The sequence below is a fragment of the Hippocampus zosterae genome, chromosome 14, assembly GCF_025434085.1.
Source record: "Hippocampus zosterae strain Florida chromosome 14, ASM2543408v3, whole genome shotgun sequence".
In the NCBI taxonomy this organism is placed as follows: Eukaryota; Metazoa; Chordata; class Actinopteri; order Syngnathiformes; family Syngnathidae; genus Hippocampus; species Hippocampus zosterae.
In genome coordinates, this window is record NC_067464.1 from 19617499 (window position 1) to 19637069 (window position 19571).

The following is a 19571-nucleotide window of genomic DNA, read 5'->3' on the forward strand; positions in this document are numbered from 1 at the left end:
GAAACAGTCCTGTGTCATCCGTTTCCATAGTGTAGTGGTTATCACGTTCGTCTCACACACGAGAGGAAAAAACAACCCTGACTCCTTTTTGATTTGCTGTAATAAACTGCATCACCAAAATAATTTAGATAAGAGCTACTCCCCGTCAGGGAATCGAACCCTGGTCTTCCACGTGACAGGCGGAGATACTGTCCACTATACTAACGAGGAACACGGTCTTTCAAGAAGCTCTACGTGCCAAAACACAAGCCATGCTATCAGTTAGCTGGCATGAAATTCTTCATATGAAACAGGCCTGTGTCATGTGTTTCCATAGTGTAGTGGTTATCACGTTCGTCTAACACACGAAAGGTCCCCAGTTCGAAACTGGGTGGAAACAAACCCTACTCCTTTTTGATTTGCTGTAATAAACTGCATCACAAAAACCATTTAAATTAGAGCTACTCCCCGTCAGGGAATCGAACCCTGGTCTTCCGCGTGACAAGCGGAGATACTGTCCACTATACTAACGAGGAACACGGTCTATCATGAAGCTCTACGAGCCAAAACACAAGCCATGCTATCAGTTAGCTGGCATGAAATTCTTCATATGAAACAGTCCTGTGTCATCTGTTTCCATAGTGTAGTGGTTATCACGTTCGTCTAACACACGAACGGTCCCCAGTTCGAAACTAGGTGGAAACAAACCTTACTCCTTTTTGATTTGCTGAAAAAACTGCACCAACAAAATCATTGAGTAAATCCCCGTCAGCATGACATTCTTCATATGAAACAGTCCTGTGTCATCTGTTTCCATAGTGTAGTTGTTATCACGTTCGTCTCACACACGAAAGGTCCCCTGTTCGAAACTTGGTGGAAAAAATCCTGACTCCTTTTTGATTTGCTGTAATAAATTGCATCACCAAAATCATTTAAATGAGAGCTACTCCCCGTCAGGGAATCGAACCCTGGTCTTCCGAGTGACAGGCGGAGATACTGTCCACTATACTAACGAGGAATGGAGTCTTTCAAGAAGCTTTAACTGCCAAAACACAGGCCATGCTATCAGTTAGCTGGCATGAAATTCTTCATATGAAACAGTCCTGTGTCATCTGTTTCCATAGTGTAGAGGTTATCACGTTCGTCTCACACACGAAAGGTCCCCAATTTGAAACTGGGTGGAAACAAACCCTACTCCTTTTTGATTTGCTGTAATAAACTGCATCACAAAAACCATTTCAATTATAGCTACTCCCCGTCAGGGAATCGAACCCAGGTCTTCCGCGTGACGGGCGGAGATACTGTCCACTATACTAACGAGGAACACGGTCTTTCAAGAAGCTCTACGAGCCAAAACACAAGCCATGCTATCAGTTAGCTGGCATGAAATTCTTCATATGAAACGGTCCTGTGTCATCTGTTTCCATAGTGTAGTGGTTATCACGTTCGTTTCACACACGAAAGGTCCCCAGTTCGAAACTGGGTGGAAACAAACCTTACTCCTTTTTGATTTGCTGAAAAAACTGCACCAACAAAATCATTTAAATAAGAGCTACTCCCCGTCAGGGAATCTAACCCTGGGCTTCTGCGTGACAGGCGGAGTTACTGTCCACGATACTAACGAGGAATGGAGTCTTTCAAGAAGCTTTAACTGCCAAAACACAGGCCATGCTATCAGTTAGCTGGCATGAAATTCTTCATATGAAACAGTCCTGTGTCATCTGTTTCCATAGTGTAGTGGTTATCACCTTCGTCTCACACACGAAAGGTCCCCAGTTCAAAACTGGGTGGAAATAATCCATACTCCTTTTTGATTTGCTGTAATAAATTGCATCACCAAAATCATTTAAGTTAGAGCTACTCCCCATCAGGGAATCGAACCCTGGTCTTCCGCGTGACAGGCGGAGATACTGTCCACTATACTAACGAGGAACACAGTCTTTCAAGAAGCTCTACGAGCCAAAACACAAGCCATGCTATCAGTTAGCTGGCATGAAATTCTTCATATGAAACGGTCCTGTGTCATCTGTTTCCATAGTGTAGTGGTTATCACGTTCGTTTCACACACGAAAGGTCCCCAGTTCGAAACTGGGTGGAAACAAACCTTACTCCTTTTTGATTTGCTGAAAAAACTGCACCAACAAAATCATTTAAATAAGAGCTACTCCCCGTCAGGGAATCTAACCCTGGGCATCTGCGTGACAGGCGGAGATACTGTCCACTATACTAACGAGGAGTGGAGTCGTTCAAGAAGCTTTAACAAAACACAGGCCATGCTATCAGTTTGCTGGCATGAAATTCTTCATATTAAAACAGTACTGTGTCATCTGTTTCCATAGTGTAGTGGTTATCACGTTCGTCTAACACACGAACGGTCCCCAGTTCGAAACTAGGTGGAAACAAACCTTACTCCTTTTTGATTTGCTGAAAAAACTGCACCAACAAAATCATTGAGTAATTCCCCGTCAGCATGACATTCTTCATATGAAACAGTGCTGTGATATCTGTTTCCATAGTGTAGTGGTTATCACGTTTGTCTCACACACGAAAGGTCCCCAGTTTGAAACTGGATGGAAACAATCCCTACTCCTTTTTGATTTGCTGTAATAAACTGCATCACCAAAATCATTAAAATTAGAGCAACTCTCTGTCAGGGAATCTAACCCTGGGCTTCTGCGTGACAGGCGGAGATACTGTCCACTATACTACCGAGGAACGCAGTCTTTCAAGCTCTACGTGCCAAAACACCAGCCATGCTATCACTTAGTTCGAAACTAGGTGGAAACAAACCTTACTCCTTTTTGATTTGCTGAAAAAACTGCACCAACAAAATCATTGAGTAATTCCCCGTCAGCATGACATTCTTCATATGAAACAGTGCTGTGACATCTGTTTCAACAAGTCAAGTCAAGTCAACAGTATTTATAGAGCACTTTCAAACAGCCATCGCTGCATACAAAGTGCTGTACATGGAGCGATTTAACATATACAATAAACAGACGAATCAGTAATAAGTAATAAGTAATAAGGCGGTAGAAAGCACCAAGCAGTAAAACCAATAGCAAATCTAAGTCATGCTGAGTCAAACGCCAAAGAATACAAGTGAGTTTTGAGGAGGGCTTTAAAGATGGGCAGCGAGGAGGCTTGCCGAATGTTCAGTGGGAGGTCATTCCAGAGAGATGGACCAGCAACAGAAAAGGCTCGATCCCCTCTGAGCCTCAGTTTAGTTCTTGGTACGTCTAGCAAAGACTGGTCCACAGACCTGAGGCGCCGGGCAGGGGTGTAGGGGCGTATGAGCTCAGAGAGGTAAGGTGGCGCGAGATTATTCAGAGATTTGAAAACAAAGAGGAGGATCTTAAAAATAATTTCCATAGTGTAGTGGTTATCACGTTCGTCTAACACACGAGAGGTCCCCAGTTCGAAACTGGGTGGAAACAAACCTTACTCCTTTCTGATTTGCTGAAAAAACTGCACCAACAAAATCATTTAAATAAGAGCGACTCCCTGTCAGGGAATCTAACCCTGTGCTTCTGCGTGACAGGCGGAGTTACTGTCCACGATACTAACGAGGAATGGAGTCTTTCAAGAAGCTTTAACTGCCAGAACACAGGCCATGCTATCAGTTAGCTGGCATGAAATTCTTCATATGAAACAGGCCTGTGTCATGTGTTTCCATAGTGTATTGGTTATCACGTTCGTCTAACACACGAAAGGTCCCCAGTTCGAAACTGGGTGGAAACAAACCCTACTCCTTTTTGATTTGCTGTAATAAACTGCATCACAAAAACCATTTAAATTAGAGCTACTCCCCGTCAGGGAATCGAACCCTGGTCTTCCGCGTGACAAGCGGAGATACTGTCCACTATACTAACGAGGAACACGGTCTATCATGAAGCTCTACGAGCCAAAACACAAGCCATGCTATCAGTTAGCTGGCATGAAATTCTTCATATGAAACAGTCCTGTGTCATCTGTTTCCATAGTGTAGTGGTTATCACGTTCGTCTCACACACGAAAGGTCCCCAGTTCGAAACTGGGTGGAAACAAACCTTTCTCCTTTCTGATTTGCTGAAAAAACTGCACCAACAAAATCATTTAAATAAGAGCTACTCCCCGTCAGGGAATCTAACCCTGGGCTTCTGCGTGACAGGCGGAGTTACTGTCCACTATAATAACGAGGAATGGAGTCTTTCAAGAAGCTTTAACTGCCAAAACACAGGCCATGCTATCAGTTAGCTGGCATGAAATTCTTCATATGAAACAGTCCTGTGTCATCTGTTTCCATAGTGTAGTTGTTATCACGTTCGTCTCACACACGAAAGGTCCCCTGTTCGAAACTTGGTGGAAAAAATCCTGACTCCTTTTTGATTTGCTGTAATAAATTGCATCACCAAAATCATTTAAATGAGAGCTACTCCCCGTCAGGGAATCGAACCCTGGTCTTCCGCGTGACAGGCGGAGATTATGTCCACTATACTAACGAGGAACACGGTCTTTCAAGAAGCTCTACGAGCCAAAACACAAGCCATGCTATCAGTTAGCTGGCATGAAATTCTTCATATGAAACAGTCCAGTGTCATCTGTTTCCATAGTGTAGTGGTTATCACGTTCGTCTCACACACGAAATGTCCCCTGTTCGAAACTTGGTGGAAAAAATCCTGACTCCTTTTTGATTTGCTGTAATAAATTGCATCACCAAAATCATTTAAATGAGAGCTACTCCCCGTCAGGGAATCCAACCCTGGTCTTCCGCGTGACAGGCGGAGATACTGTCCACTATACTAACGAGGAATGGAGTCTTTCAAGAAGCTTTAACTGCCAAAACACAGGCCATGCTATCAGTTAGCTGGCATGAAATTCTTCATATGAAACAGTCCTGTGTCATCTGTTTCCATAGTGTAGTGGTTATCACGTTCGTCTCACACACGAAAGGTCCCCAATTTGAAACTGGGTGGAAACAAACCCTACTCCTTTTTGATTTGCTGTAATAAACTGCATCACAAAAACCATTTCAATTATAGCTACTCCCCGTCAGGGAATCGAACCCAGGTCTTCCGCGTGACGGGCGGAGATACTGTCCACTATACTAACGAGGAACACGGGCTTTCAAGAAGCTCTACGAGCCAAAACACAAGCCATGCTATCAGTTAGCTGGCATGAAATTCTTCATATGAAACGGTCCTGTGTCATCTGTTTCCATAGTGTAGTGGTTATCACGTTCGTTTCACACACGAAAGGTCCCCAGTTCGAAACTGGGTGGAAACAAACCTTACTCCTTTTTGATTTGCTGAAAAAACTGCACCAACAAAATCATTTAAATAAGAGCTACTCCCCGTCAGGGAATCTAACCCTGGGCATCTGCGTGACAGGCGGAGATACTGTCCACTATACTAACGAGGAGTGGAGTCGTTCAAGAAGCTTTAACTGCCAAAACACAGGCCATGCTATCAGTTTGCTGGCATGAAATTCTTCATATTAAAACAGTCCTGTGTCATCTGTTTCCATAGTGTAGTGGTTATCACGTTCGTCTAACACACGAACGGTCCCCAGTTCGAAACTAGGTGGAAACAAACCTTACTCCTTTTTGATTTGCTGAAAAAACTGCACCAACAAAATCATTGAGTAATTCCCCGTCAGCATGACATTCTTCATATGAAACAGTGCTGTGATATCTGTTTCCATAGTGTAGTGGTTATCACGTTTGTCTCACACACGAAAGGTCCCCAGTTCGAAACTGGATGGAAACAATCCCTACTCCTTTTTGATTTGCTGTAATAAACTGCATCACCAAAATCATTTAAATTAGAGCAACTCTCTGTCAGGGAATCTAACCCTGGGCTTCTGCGTGACAGGCGGAGATACTGTCCACTATACTACCGAGGAACGCAGTCTTTCAAGCTCTACGTGCCAAAACACCAGCCATGCTATCACTTAGTTCGAAACTAGGTGGAAACAAACCTTACTCCTTTTTGATTTGCTGAAAAAACTGCACCAACAAAATCATTGAGTAATTCCCCGTCAGCATGACATTCTTCATATGAAACAGTGCTGTGACATCTGTTTCCATAGTGTAGTGGTTATCACGTTCGTCTAACACACGAGAGGTCCCCAGTTCGAAACTGGGTGGAAACAAACCTTACTCCTTTCTGATTTGCTGAAAAAACTGCACCAACAAAATCATTTAAATAAGAGCGACTCCCTGTCAGGGAATCTAACCCTGTCCTTCTGCGTGACAGGCGGAGTTACTGTCCACGATACTAACGAGGAATGGAGTCTTTCAAGAAGCTTTAACTGCCAGAACACAGGCCATGCTATCAGTTAGCTGGCATGAAATTCTTCATATGAAACAGTCCTGTGTCATCTGTTTCCATAGTGTAGTGGTTATCACGTTCGTCTCACACACGAAAGGTCCCCTGTTCGAAACTTGGTGGAAAAAATCCTGACTCCTTTTTGATTTGCTGTAATAAATTGCATCACCAAAATCATTTAAATGAGAGATACTCCCCGTCAGGGAATCGAACCCTGGTGTTCCGCGTGACAGGCGGAGATACTGTCCACTATACTAACGAGGAACACAGTCTTTCAAGAAGCTCTACGAGGCCAAAACACAAGCCATGCTATCAGTTAGCTGGCATGAACTTCTTCATATGAGACAGTACAGTGTCATCTGTTTCCATAGTGTAGTTGTTATCACGTTCGTCTCACACACGAAAGGTCCCCAGTTCGAAACTGGGTGGAAACAAACCTTACTCCTTTCTGATTTGCTGAAAAAACTGCACCAACAAAATAATTTAAATAAGAGCTACTCCCCGTCAGGGAATCTAACCCTGGTCTTCTGCGTGACAGGCGGAGTTACTGTCCACTATACTAACGAGGAATGGAGTCTTTCAAGAAGCTTTAACTGCCAAAACACAGGCCATGCTATCAGTTAGCTGGCATGAAATTCTTCATATGAAACAGTCCTTTGTCATCTGTTTCCATAGTGTAGTGGTTATCACGTTCATCTCACACACGAAAGGTCCCCTGTTCGAAACTGGATGGAAATAATCCATACTCCTTTTTGATTTGCTGTAATAAACTGCATCACCAAAATCATTTAAATTAGAGCAACTCTCTGTCAAGGAATCTAACCCTGGTCTTCCGCGTGACAGGCGGAGAAACTGTCCACTATACTAACGAGGAATGGAGTCTTTCAAGAACCTTTAACTGCCAAAACACCGGCCATGCTATCAGTTAGCTGGCATGACATCCTTCATATGAAACAGTCCTGTGTCATCTGTTTCCATAGTGTAGTGGTTATCACGTTCGTTTCACACACGAAAGGTCCCCAATTTGAAACTGGGTGGAAACAAACCCTACTCCTTTTTGATTTGCTGTAATAAACTGCATCACAAAAACCATTTCAATTAGAGCTACTCCCCATCAGGGAATCGAACCCTGGTCTTCCGCGTGACAGGCGGAGATACTGTCCACTATACTAACGAGGAACATGGTCTTTCCAGAAGCTCTACGAGCCAAAACACAAGCCATGCTATCAGTTAGCTGGCATGAAATTCTTCATATGAAACAGTCCTGTGTCATCTGTTTCCATAGTGTAGTGGTTATCACGTTCGTCTAACACACGAAAGGTCCCCAGTTCGAAACTGGGTGGAAACAAACCTTACTCCTTTTTGATTTGCTGTAATAAACTGCATCACCAAAATCATTTAAATTAGAGCAACTCTCTGTCAGGGAATCTAAGCCTGGGCTTCTGCGTGACAGGCGGAGATACTGTCCACTATACTACCGAGGAACACAGTCTTTCAAGCTCTACGTGCCAAAACACCAGCCATGCTATCACTTAGATGGAATGACATCCTTCATATGAAACAGTCCTGTGTCATCTGTTTCCATAGTGTAGTGGTTATCATGTTCGTCTCACACACGAAAGGTCCCCAGTTCAAAACAGGGTGGAAACAATCCATACTCCTTTTTGATTTGCTGTAATAAACTGCATCACCAAAACCATTTAAATTAGAGCTACTCCCCGTCAGGGAATTGAACGCCGTCTTCCGCGTGACAGGCGGAGATACTGTCCACTATACTAACGAGGATCACGGTCTTTCAATAAGCTCTATGTGCCAAAACACCAGCCATGCTATCAGTTAGCTGGCATGAAATTCTTCATAAGAAACAGTCCTGTGTCATCTGTTTCCATAGTGTAGTGGTTATCACGTTCGTCTCACACACGAAATGTCCCCTGTTCGAAACTTGGTGGAAAAAATCCTGACTCCTTTTTGATTTGCTGTAATAAATTGCATCACCAAAATCATTTAAATGAGAGCTACTCCCCGTCAGGGAATCGAACCCTGGTCTTCCGCGTGACAGGCGGAGATACTGTCCACTATACTAACGAGGAATGGAGTCTTTCAAGAAGCTTTAACTGCCAAAACACAGGCCATGCTATCAGTTAGCTGGCATGAAATTCTTCATATGAAACAGTCCTGTGTCATCTGTTTCCATAGTGTAGTGGTTATCACGTTCGTCTCACACACGAAAGGTCCCCAATTTGAAACTGGGTGGAAACAAACCCTACTCCTTTTTGATTTGCTGTAATAAACTGCATCACAAAAACCATTTCAATTATAGCTACTCCCCGTCAGGGAATCGAACCCAGGTCTTCCGCGTGACGGGCGGAGATACTGTCCACTATACTAACGAGGAACACAGTCTTTCAAGAAGCTCTACGAGCCAAAACACAAGCCATGCTATCAGTTAGCTGGCATGAAATTCTTCATATGAAACGGTCCTGTGTCATCTGTTTCCATAGTGTAGTGGTTATCACGTTCGTTTCACACACGAAAGGTCCCCAGTTCGAAACTGGGTGGAAACAAACCTTACTCCTTTTTGATTTGCTGAAAAAACTGCACCAACAAAATCATTTAAATAAGAGCTACTCCCCGTCAGGGAATCTAACCCTGGGCATCTGCGTGACAGGCGGAGATACTGTCCACTATACTAACGAGGAGTGGAGTCGTTCAAGAAGCTTTAACTGCCAAAACACAGGCCATGCTATCAGTTTGCTGGCATGAAATTCTTCATATTAAAACAGTCCTGTGTCATCTGTTTCCATAGTGTAGTGGTTATCACGTTCGTCTAACACACGAACGGTCCCCAGTTCGAAACTAGGTGGAAACAAACCTTACTCCTTTTTGATTTGCTGAAAAAACTGCACCAACAAAATCATTGAGTAATTCCCCGTCAGCATGACATTCTTCATATGAAACAGTGCTGTGATATCTGTTTCCATAGTGTAGTGGTTATCACGTTTGTCTCACACACGAAAGGTCCCCAGTTCGAAACTGGATGGAAACAATCCCTACTCCTTTTTGATTTGCTGTAATAAACTGCATCACCAAAATCATTTAAATTAGAGCAACTCTCTGTCAGGGAATCTAACCCTGGGCTTCTGCGTGACAGGCGGAGATACTGTCCACTATACTACCGAGGAACGCAGTCTTTCAAGCTCTACGTGCCAAAACACCAGCCATGCTATCACTTAGTTCGAAACTAGGTGGAAACAAACCTTACTCCTTTTTGATTTGCTGAAAAAACTGCACCAACAAAATCATTGAGTAATTCCCCGTCAGCATGACATTCTTCATATGAAACAGTGCTGTGACATCTGTTTCCATAGTGTAGTGGTTATCACGTTCGTCTAACACACGAGAGGTCCCCAGTTCGAAACTGGGTGGAAACAAACCTTACTCCTTTCTGATTTGCTGAAAAAACTGCACCAACAAAATCATTTAAATAAGAGCGACTCCCTGTCAGGGAATCTAACCCTGTGCTTCTGCGTGACAGGCGGAGTTACTGTCCACGATACTAACGAGGAATGGAGTCTTTCAAGAAGCTTTAACTGCCAGAACACAGGCCATGCTATCAGTTAGCTGGCATGAAATTCTTCATATGAAACAGTCCTGTGTCATCTGTTTCCATAGTGTAGTGGTTATCACGTTCGTCTCACACACGAAAGGTCCCCTGTTCGAAACTTGGTGGAAAAAATCCTGACTCCTTTTTGATTTGCTGTAATAAATTGCATCACCAAAATCATTTAAATGAGAGATACTCCCCGTCAGGGAATCGAACCCTGGTCTTCCGCGTGACAGGCGGAGATACTGTCCACTATACTAACGAGGAACACAGTCTTTCAAGAAGCTCTACGAGGCCAAAACACAAGCCATGCTATCAGTTAGCTGGCATGAACTTCTTCATATGAGACAGTCCTGTGTCATCTGTTTCCATAGTGTAGTGGTTATCACGTTCGTCTCACACACGAAAGGTCCCCAATTTGAAACTGGGTGGAAACAAACCCTACTCCTTTTTGATTTGCTGTAATAAACTGCATCACAAAAACCATTTCAATTATAGCTACTCCCCGTCAGGGAATCGAACCCAGGTCTTCCGCGTGACGGGCGGAGATACTGTCCACTATACTAACGAGGAACACGGTCTTTCAAGAAGCTCTACGAGCCAAAACACAAGCCATGCTATCAGTTAGCTGGCATGAAATTCTTCATATGAAACGGTCCTGTGTCATCTGTTTCCATAGTGTAGTGGTTATCACGTTCGTTTCACACACGAAAGGTCCCCAGTTCGAAACTGGGTGGAAACAAACCTTACTCCTTTTTGATTTGCTGAAAAAACTGCACCAACAAAATCATTTAAATAAGAGCTACTCCCCGTCAGGGAATCTAACCCTGGGCATCTGCGTGACAGGCGGAGATACTGTCCACTATACTAACGAGGAGTGGAGTCGTTCAAGAAGCTTTAACTGCCAAAACACAGGCCATGCTATCAGTTTGCTGGCATGAAATTCTTCATATTAAAACAGTCCTGTGTCATCTGTTTCCATAGTGTAGTGGTTATCACGTTCGTCTAACACACGAACGGTCCCCAGTTCGAAACTAGGTGGAAACAAACCTTACTCCTTTTTGATTTGCTGAAAAAACTGCACCAACAAAATCATTGAGTAATTCCCCGTCAGCATGACATTCTTCATATGAAACAGTGCTGTGATATCTGTTTCCATAGTGTAGTGGTTATCACGTTTGTCTCACACACGAAAGGTCCCCAGTTCGAAACTGGATGGAAACAATCCCTACTCCTTTTTGATTTGCTGTAATAAACTGCATCACCAAAATCATTTAAATTAGAGCAACTCTCTGTCAGGGAATCTAACCCTGGGCTTCTGCGTGACAGGCGGAGATACTGTCCACTATACTACCGAGGAACGCAGTCTTTCAAGCTCTACGTGCCAAAACACCAGCCATGCTATCACTTAGTTCGAAACTAGGTGGAAACAAACCTTACTCCTTTTTGATTTGCTGAAAAAACTGCACCAACAAAATCATTGAGTAATTCCCCGTCAGCATGACATTCTTCATATGAAACAGTGCTGTGACATCTGTTTCCATAGTGTAGTGGTTGTCACGTTCGTCTAACACACGAGAGGTCCCCAGTTCGAAACTGGGTGGAAACAAACCTTACTCCTTTCTGATTTGCTGAAAAAACTGCACCAACAAAATCATTTAAATAAGAGCGACTCCCTGTCAGGGAATCTAACCCTGTGCTTCTGCGTGACAGGCGGAGTTACTGTCCACGATACTAACGAGGAATGGAGTCTTTCAAGAAGCTTTAACTGCCAGAACACAGGCCATGCTATCAGTTAGCTGGCATGAAATTCTTCATATGAAACAGTCCTGTGTCATCTGTTTCCATAGTGTAGTGGTTATCACGTTCGTCTCACACACGAAAGGTCCCCTGTTCGAAACTTGGTGGAAAAAATCCTGACTCCTTTTTGATTTGCTGTAATAAATTGCATCACCAAAATCATTTAAATGAGAGATACTCCCCGTCAGGGAATCGAACCCTGGTCTTCCGCGTGACAGGCGGAGATACTGTCCACTATACTAACGAGGAACACAGTCTTTCAAGAAGCTCTACGAGGCCAAAACACAAGCCATGCTATCAGTTAGCTGGCATGAACTTCTTCATATGAGACAGTACAGTGTCATCTGTTTCCATAGTGTAGTTGTTATCACGTTCGTCTCACACACGAAAGGTCCCCAGTTCGAAACTGGGTGGAAACAAACCTTACTCCTTTCTGATTTGCTGAAAAAACTGCACCAACAAAATCATTTAAATAAGAGCTACTCCCCGTCAGGGAATCTAACCCTGGTCTTCTGCGTGACAGGCGGAGTTACTGTCCACTATACTAACGAGGAATGGAGTCTTTCAAGAAGCTTTAACTGCCAAAACACAGGCCATGCTATCAGTTAGCTGGCATGAAATTCTTCATATGAAACAGTCCTTTGTCATCTGTTTCCATAGTGTAGTGGTTATCACGTTCATCTCACACACGAAAGGTCCCCTGTTCGAAACTGGATGGAAATAATCCATACTCCTTTTTGATTTGCTGTAATAAACTGCATCACCAAAATCATTTAAATTAGAGCAACTCTCTGTCAAGGAATCTAACCCTGGTCTTCCGCGTGACAGGCGGAGAAACTGTCCACTATACTAACGAGGAATGGAGTCTTTCAAGAACCTTTAACTGCCAAAACACCGGCCATGCTATCAGTTAGCTGGCATGACATCCTTCATATGAAACAGTCCTGTGTCATCTGTTTCCATAGTGTAGTGGTTATCACGTTCGTCTCACACACGAAAGGTCCCCAATTTGAAACTGGGTGGAAACAAACCCTACTCCTTTTTGATTTGCTGTAATAAACTGCATCACAAAAACCATTTCAATTAGAGCTACTCCCCATCAGGGAATCGAACCCAGGTCTTCCGCGTGACGGGCGGAGATACTGTCCACTATACTAACGAGGAACATGGTCTTTCAAGAAGCTCTACGAGCCAAAACACAAGCCATGCTATCAGTTAGCTGGCATGAAATTCTTCATATGAAACAGTCCTGTGTCATCTGTTTCCATAGTGTAGTGGTTATCACGTTCGTCTAACACACGAAAGGTCCCCAGTTCGAAACTGGGTGGAAACAAACCTTACTCCTTTTTGATTTGCTGTAATAAACTGCATCACCAAAATCATTTAAATTAGAGCAACTCTCTGTCAGGGAATCTAAGCCTGGGCTTCTGCGTGACAGGCGGAGATACTGTCCACTATACTACCGAGGAACACAGTCTTTCAAGCTCTACGTGCCAAAACACCAGCCATGCTATCACTTAGATGGAATGACATCCTTCATATGAAACAGTCCTGTGTCATCTGTTTCCATAGTGTAGTGGTTATCATGTTCGTCTCACACACGAAAGGTCCCCAGTTCAAAACAGGGTGGAAACAATCCATACTCCTTTTTAATTTGCTGTAATAAACTGCATCACAAAAACCATTTCAATTAGAGCTACTCCCCATCAGGGAATCGAACCCAGGTCTTCCGCGTGACGGGCGGAGATACTGTCCACTATACTAACGAGGAACATGGTCTTTCAAGAAGCTCTACGAGCCAAAACACAAGCCATGCTATCAGTTAGCTGGCATGAAATTCTTCATATGAAACAGTCCTGTGTCATCTGTTTCCATAGTGTAGTGGTTATCACGTTCGTCTAACACACGAAAGGTCCCCAGTTCGAAACTGGGTGGAAACAAACCTTACTCCTTTTTGATTTGCTGTAATAAACTGCATCACCAAAATCATTTAAATTAGAGCAACTCTCTGTCAGGGAATCTAAGCCTGGGCTTCTGCGTGACAGGCGGAGATACTGTCCACTATACTACCGAGGAACACAGTCTTTCAAGCTCTACGTGCCAAAACACCAGCCATGCTATCACTTAGATGGAATGACATCCTTCATATGAAACAGTCATGTGTCATCTGTTTCCATAGTGTAGTGGTTATCATGTTCGTCTCACACACGAAAGGTCCCCAGTTCAAAACAGGGTGGAAACAATCCATACTCCTTTTTGATTTGCTGTAATAAACTGCATCACCAAAACCATTTAAATTAGAGCTACTCCCCGTCAGGGAATTGAACGCCGTCTTCCGCGTGACAGGCGGAGATACTGTCCACTATACTAACGAGGATCACGGTCTTTCAATAAGCTCTATGTGCCAAAACACCAGCCATGCTATCAGTTAGCTGGCATGAAATTCTTCATATGAAACAGTCCTGTGTCATCTGTTTCCATAGTGTAGTGGTTATCACGTTCGTCTCACACACGAAAGGTCCCCTGTTCGAAACTGGGTGGAAACAAACCCTACTCCTTTTTGATTTGCTGTAATAAATTGCATCACAAAAACCATTTCAATTAGAGCTACTCCCCGTCAGGGAATCGAAACCAGGTCTTCCGCGTGACGGGCGGAGATACTGTCCAATATACCAACGAGGAACACGGTCTATCATGAAGCTCTACGAGCCAAAACACAAGCCATGCTATCAGTTAGCTGGCATGAAATTCTTCATATGAAACAGTCCTGTGTCATCTGTTTCCATAGTGTAGTGGTTATCACGTTCGTCTAACACACGAGAGGTCCCCAGTTCGAAACTGGGTGGAAACAAACCTTACTCCTTTCTGATTTGATGAAAAAACTGCACCAACAAAATCATTTAAATAAGAGCTACTCCCCGTCAGGGAATCTAACCCTGGGCTTCTGCGTGACAGGCGGAGTTACTGTCCACGATACTAACGAGGAATGGAGTCGTTCAAGAAGCTTTAACTGCCAAAACACAGGCCATGCTATCAGTTAGCTGGCATGAAATTCTTCATATGAAACAGTCCTGTGTCATCTGTTTCCATAGTGTAGTGGTTATCTCGTTCGTCTAACACACGAAAGGTCCCCTATTTGAAACTGGGTGGAAACAAATCCTACTCCTTTTTGATTTGCTGTAATAAACTGCATCACAAAAACCATTTCAATTAGAGCTACTCCCCGTCAGGGAATATAACCCAGGTCTTCCGTGTGACGGGCGGAGATACTGTCCACTATACTAACGAGGAACACGGTCTTTCAAGAAGCTCTACGAGCCAAAACACAAGCCATGCTATCAGTTAGCTGGCATGAAATTCTTCATATGAAACAGTCCTGTGTCATCTGTTTCCATAGTGTAGTGGTTATCTCGTTCGTCTAACACACGAAAGGTCCCCAGTTCGAAACTGGGTGGAAACAAACCTTACTCCTTTTTGATTTGCTGAAAAAACTGCACCAACAAAATCAATGAGTAATTCCCCGTCAGCATGACATTCTTCATATGAAACAGTGCTGTGAGATCTGTTTCCATAGTGTAGTGGTTATCAAGTTTATCTCACACACGAAGGTCCCCAGTTCGAAACTGGATGGAAACAATCCCTACTCCTTTTTGATTTGCTGTAATAAACTGCATCACCAAAATCATTTAAATTCGAGCAACTCTCTGTCAGGGAATCGAACCCTGGTCTTCCACGTGACAGGCGGAGATACTGTCCACTATACTATCGAGGAACACGGTCTTTCAAGAAGCTCTACGTGCCAAAACACAAGCCATGCTATCAGTTAGCTGGCATGAAATTCTTCATATGAAACAGGCCTGTGTCATGTGTTTCCATAGTGTAGTGGTTATCACTTTCGTCTAACACACGAAAGGTCCCCAGTTCGAAACTGGGTGGAAACAAACCCTACTCCTTTTTGATTTGCTGTAATAAACTGCAGCACAAAAACCATTTAAATTAGAGCTACTCCCCGTCAGGGAATCGAACCCTGGTCTTCCGCGTGACAAGCGGAGATACTGTCCACTATACTAACGAGGAACACGTTCTATCATGAAGCTCTACGAGCCAAAACACAAGCCATGCTATCAGTTAGCTGGCATGAAATTCTTCATATGAAACAGTCCAGTGTCATCTGTTTCCATAGTGTAGTGGTTATCACGTTCGTCTCACACACGAAATGTCCCCTGTTTGAAACTTGGTGGAAAAAATCCTGACTCCTTCTTGATTTGCTGTAATAAATTGCATCACCAAAATCATTTAAATGAGAGCTACTCCCCGTCAGGGAATCGAACCCTGGGCTTCTGCGTGACAGGCGGAGATACTGTCCACTATACTAACGAGGAACACAGTCTTTCAAGCTCTACGTGCCAAAACACCAGCCATGCTATCAGTTAGCTGGCATGAAATTCTTCATATGAAACAGTCCTGTGTCATCTGTTTCCATAGTGTAGTGGTTATCACGTTCGTCTCACACACGAAAGGTCCCCTGTTCGAAACTTGGTGGAAAAAATCCTGACTCCTTTTTGATTTGCTGTAATAAATTGCATCACCAAAATCATTTAAATGAGAGCTACTCCCCGTCAGGGAATCGAACCCTGGTCTTCCGCGTGACAGGCGGAGATACTGTCCACTATACTAACGAGAAATGGAGTCTTTCAAGAAGCTTTAACTGCCAAAACACAGGCCATGCTATCAGTTAGCTGGCATGAAATTCTTCATATGAAACAGTCCTGTGTCATCTGTTTCCATAGTGTAGTGGTTATCACGTTCGTCTCACACACGAAAGGTCCCCTGTTCGAAACTTGGTGGAAAAAATCCTGACTCCTTTTTGATTTGCTGTAATAAATTGCATCACCAAAATCATTTAAATGAGAGCTACTCCCCGTCAGGGAATCGAGCCCTGGTCTTCCGCGTGACAGGCGGAGTTACTGTCCACTATACTAACGAGGAATGCAGTCTTTCAAGAAGCTTTAACTGCCAAAACACAGGCCATGCTATCAGTTAGCTGGCATGAAATTCTTCATATGAAACAGTCCTGTGTCATCTGTTTCCATAGTGTAGTGGTTATCACGTTCGTCTCACACACGAAAGGTCCCCAATTTGAAACTGGGTGGAAACAAACCCTACTCCTTTTTGATTTGCTGTAATAAACTGCATCACAAAAACCATTTCAATTAGAGCTACTCCCCATCAGGGAATCGAACCCAGGTCTTCCGCGTGACGGGCGGAGATACTGTCCACTATACTAACGAGGAACATGGTCTTTCAAGAAGCTCTACGAGCCAAAACACAAGCCATGCTATCAGTTAGCTGGCATGAAATTCTTCATATGAAACAGTCCTGTGTCATCTGTTTCCATAGTGTAGTGGTTATCACGTTCGTCTAACACACGAAAGGTCCCCAGTTCGAAACTGGGTGGAAACAAACCTTACTCCTTTTTGATTTGCTGTAATAAACTGCATCACCAAAATCATTTAAATTAGAGCAACTCTCTGTCAGGGAATCTAAGCCTGGGCTTCTGCGTGACAGGCGGAGATACTGTCCACTATACTACCGAGGAACACAGTCTTTCAAGCTCTACGTGCCAAAACACCAGCCATGCTATCACTTAGATGGAATGACATCCTTCATATGAAACAGTCCTGTGTCATCTGTTTCCATAGTGTAGTGGTTATCATGTTCGTCTCACACACGAAAGGTCCCCAGTTCAAAACAGGGTGGAAACAATCCATACTCCTTTTTAATTTGCTGTAATAAACTGCATCACAAAAACCATTTCAATTAGAGCTACTCCCCATCAGGGAATCGAACCCAGGTCTTCCGCGTGACGGGCGGAGATACTGTCCACTATACTAACGAGGAACATGGTCTTTCAAGAAGCTCTACGAGCCAAAACACAAGCCATGCTATCAGTTAGCTGGCATGAAATTCTTCATATGAAACAGTCCTGTGTCATCTGTTTCCATAGTGTAGTGGTTATCACGTTCGTCTAACACACGAAAGGTCCCCAGTTCGAAACTGGGTGGAAACAAACCTTACTCCTTTTTGATTTGCTGTAATAAACTGCATCACCAAAATCATTTAAATTAGAGCAACTCTCTGTCAGGGAATCTAAGCCTGGGCTTCTGCGTGACAGGCGGAGATACTGTCCACTATACTACCGAGGAACACAGTCTTTCAAGCTCTACGTGCCAAAACACCAGCCATGCTATCACTTAGATGGAATGACATCCTTCATATGAAACAGTCATGTGTCATCTGTTTCCATAGTGTAGTGGTTATCATGTTCGTCTCACACACGAAAGGTCCCCAGTTCAAAACAGGGTGGAAACAATCCATACTCCTTTTTGATTTGCTGTAATAAACTGCATCACCAAAACCATTTAAATTAGAGCTACTCCCCGTCAGGGAATTGAACGCCGTCTTCCGCGTGACAGGCGGAGATACTGTCCACTATACTAACGAGGATCACGGTCTTTCAATAAGCTCTATGTGCCAAAACACCAGCCATGCTATCAGTTAGCTGGCATGAAATTCTTCATATGAAACAGTCCTGTGTCATCTGTTTCCATAGTGTAGTGGTTATCACGTTCGTCTCACACACGAAAGGTCCCCTGTTCGAAACTGGGTGGAAACAAACCCTACTCCTTTTTGATTTGCTGTAATAAATTGCATCACAAAAACCATTTCAATTAGAGCTACTCCCCGTCAGGGAATCGAAACCAGGTCTTCCGCGTGACGGGCGGAGATACTGTCCAATATACCAACGAGGAACACGGTCTATCATGAAGCTCTACGAGCCAAAACACAAGCCATGCTATCAGTTAGCTGGCATGAAATTCTTCATATGAAACAGTCCTGTGTCATCTGTTTCCATAGTGTAGTGGTTATCACGTTCGTCTAACACACGAGAGGTCCCCAGTTCGAAACTGGGTGGAAACAAACCTTACTCCTTTCTGATTTGATGAAAAAACTGCACCAACAAAATCATTTAAATAAGAGCTACTCCCCGTCAGGGAATCTAACCCTGGGCTTCTGCGTGACAGGCGGAGTTACTGTCCACGATACTAACGAGGAATGGAGTCGTTCAAGAAGCTTTAACTGCCAAAACACAGGCCATGCTATCAGTTAGCTGGCATGAAATTCTTCATATGAAACAGTCCTGTGTCATCTGTTTCCATAGTGTAGTGGTTATCTCGTTCGTCTAACACACGAAAGGTCCCCTATTTGAAACTGGGTGGAAACAAATCCTACTCCTTTTTGATTTGCTGTAATAAACTGCATCACAAAAACCATTTCAATTAGAGCTACTCCCCGTCAGGGAATATAACCCAGGTCTTCCGTGTGACGGGCGGAGATACTGTCCACTATACTAACGAGGAACACGGTCTTTCAAGAAGCTCTACGAGCCAAAACACAAGCCATGCTATCAGTTAGCTGGCATGAAATTCTTCATATGAAACAGTCCTGTGTCATCTGTTTCCATAGTGTAGTGGTTATCTCGTTCGTCTAACACACGAAAGGTCCCCAGTTCGAAACTGGGTGGAAACAAACCTTACTCCTTTTTGATTTGCTGAAAAAACTGCACCAACAAAATCAATGAGTAATTCCCCGTCAGCATGACATTCTTCATATGAAACAGTGCTGTGAGATCTGTTTCCATAGTGTAGTGGTTATCAAGTTTATCTCACACACGAAGGTCCCCAGTTCGAAACTGGATGGAAACAATCCCTACTCCTTTTTGATTTGCTGTAATAAACTGCATCACCAAAATCATTTAAATTCGAGCAACTCTCTGTCAGGGAATCGAACCCTGGTCTTCCACGTGACAGGCGGAGATA

General features: G+C 43.6%; 22 non-coding genes across 22 annotated transcripts; 17 read left to right on the forward strand and 5 right to left on the reverse strand.

Moving 5' to 3' along the window:
- Nucleotides 1-306: 306 nt before the first annotated feature.
- On the forward strand, nt 307-379 carry trnav-aac (transfer RNA valine (anticodon AAC)). The gene has a single exon. It is a non-coding gene; the product is annotated as a tRNA-Val (tRNA).
- A 1019-nt stretch (nt 380-1398) lies between these two features.
- Nucleotides 1399-1471, forward strand: trnav-cac (transfer RNA valine (anticodon CAC)). The gene has a single exon. It is a non-coding gene; the product is annotated as a tRNA-Val (tRNA).
- Nucleotides 1472-1839: 368 nt separating this feature from the next.
- On the reverse strand, nt 1840-1911 carry trnad-guc (transfer RNA aspartic acid (anticodon GUC)). Its single transcript has one exon. It is a non-coding gene; the product is annotated as a tRNA-Asp (tRNA).
- A 96-nt stretch (nt 1912-2007) lies between these two features.
- trnav-cac (transfer RNA valine (anticodon CAC)) lies at nt 2008-2080 on the forward strand. The gene has a single exon. It is a non-coding gene; the product is annotated as a tRNA-Val (tRNA).
- Nucleotides 2081-3952: 1872 nt separating this feature from the next.
- On the forward strand, nt 3953-4025 carry trnav-cac (transfer RNA valine (anticodon CAC)). The gene has a single exon. It is a non-coding gene; the product is annotated as a tRNA-Val (tRNA).
- Nucleotides 4026-5171: 1146 nt separating this feature from the next.
- On the forward strand, nt 5172-5244 carry trnav-cac (transfer RNA valine (anticodon CAC)). Its single transcript has one exon. It is a non-coding gene; the product is annotated as a tRNA-Val (tRNA).
- A 794-nt stretch (nt 5245-6038) lies between these two features.
- Nucleotides 6039-6111, forward strand: trnav-aac (transfer RNA valine (anticodon AAC)). The gene has a single exon. It is a non-coding gene; the product is annotated as a tRNA-Val (tRNA).
- Nucleotides 6112-7394: 1283 nt separating this feature from the next.
- On the reverse strand, nt 7395-7466 carry trnad-guc (transfer RNA aspartic acid (anticodon GUC)). Its single transcript has one exon. It is a non-coding gene; the product is annotated as a tRNA-Asp (tRNA).
- Nucleotides 7467-7562: 96 nt separating this feature from the next.
- On the forward strand, nt 7563-7635 carry trnav-aac (transfer RNA valine (anticodon AAC)). The gene has a single exon. It is a non-coding gene; the product is annotated as a tRNA-Val (tRNA).
- A 670-nt stretch (nt 7636-8305) lies between these two features.
- trnad-guc (transfer RNA aspartic acid (anticodon GUC)) lies at nt 8306-8377 on the reverse strand. The gene has a single exon. It is a non-coding gene; the product is annotated as a tRNA-Asp (tRNA).
- Nucleotides 8378-8778: 401 nt separating this feature from the next.
- Nucleotides 8779-8851, forward strand: trnav-cac (transfer RNA valine (anticodon CAC)). Its single transcript has one exon. It is a non-coding gene; the product is annotated as a tRNA-Val (tRNA).
- Nucleotides 8852-9645: 794 nt separating this feature from the next.
- trnav-aac (transfer RNA valine (anticodon AAC)) lies at nt 9646-9718 on the forward strand. Its single transcript has one exon. It is a non-coding gene; the product is annotated as a tRNA-Val (tRNA).
- Nucleotides 9719-10086: 368 nt separating this feature from the next.
- trnad-guc (transfer RNA aspartic acid (anticodon GUC)) lies at nt 10087-10158 on the reverse strand. Its single transcript has one exon. It is a non-coding gene; the product is annotated as a tRNA-Asp (tRNA).
- Nucleotides 10159-10560: 402 nt separating this feature from the next.
- Nucleotides 10561-10633, forward strand: trnav-cac (transfer RNA valine (anticodon CAC)). The gene has a single exon. It is a non-coding gene; the product is annotated as a tRNA-Val (tRNA).
- A 1235-nt stretch (nt 10634-11868) lies between these two features.
- trnad-guc (transfer RNA aspartic acid (anticodon GUC)) lies at nt 11869-11940 on the reverse strand. The gene has a single exon. It is a non-coding gene; the product is annotated as a tRNA-Asp (tRNA).
- Nucleotides 11941-12951: 1011 nt separating this feature from the next.
- trnav-aac (transfer RNA valine (anticodon AAC)) lies at nt 12952-13024 on the forward strand. Its single transcript has one exon. It is a non-coding gene; the product is annotated as a tRNA-Val (tRNA).
- Nucleotides 13025-13558: 534 nt separating this feature from the next.
- Nucleotides 13559-13631, forward strand: trnav-aac (transfer RNA valine (anticodon AAC)). The gene has a single exon. It is a non-coding gene; the product is annotated as a tRNA-Val (tRNA).
- An 838-nt stretch (nt 13632-14469) lies between these two features.
- On the forward strand, nt 14470-14542 carry trnav-aac (transfer RNA valine (anticodon AAC)). The gene has a single exon. It is a non-coding gene; the product is annotated as a tRNA-Val (tRNA).
- Nucleotides 14543-15559: 1017 nt separating this feature from the next.
- On the forward strand, nt 15560-15632 carry trnav-aac (transfer RNA valine (anticodon AAC)). The gene has a single exon. It is a non-coding gene; the product is annotated as a tRNA-Val (tRNA).
- Nucleotides 15633-17081: 1449 nt separating this feature from the next.
- On the forward strand, nt 17082-17154 carry trnav-aac (transfer RNA valine (anticodon AAC)). Its single transcript has one exon. It is a non-coding gene; the product is annotated as a tRNA-Val (tRNA).
- A 534-nt stretch (nt 17155-17688) lies between these two features.
- trnav-aac (transfer RNA valine (anticodon AAC)) lies at nt 17689-17761 on the forward strand. The gene has a single exon. It is a non-coding gene; the product is annotated as a tRNA-Val (tRNA).
- Nucleotides 17762-18599: 838 nt separating this feature from the next.
- trnav-aac (transfer RNA valine (anticodon AAC)) lies at nt 18600-18672 on the forward strand. The gene has a single exon. It is a non-coding gene; the product is annotated as a tRNA-Val (tRNA).
- Nucleotides 18673-19571: the final 899 nt, after the last annotated feature.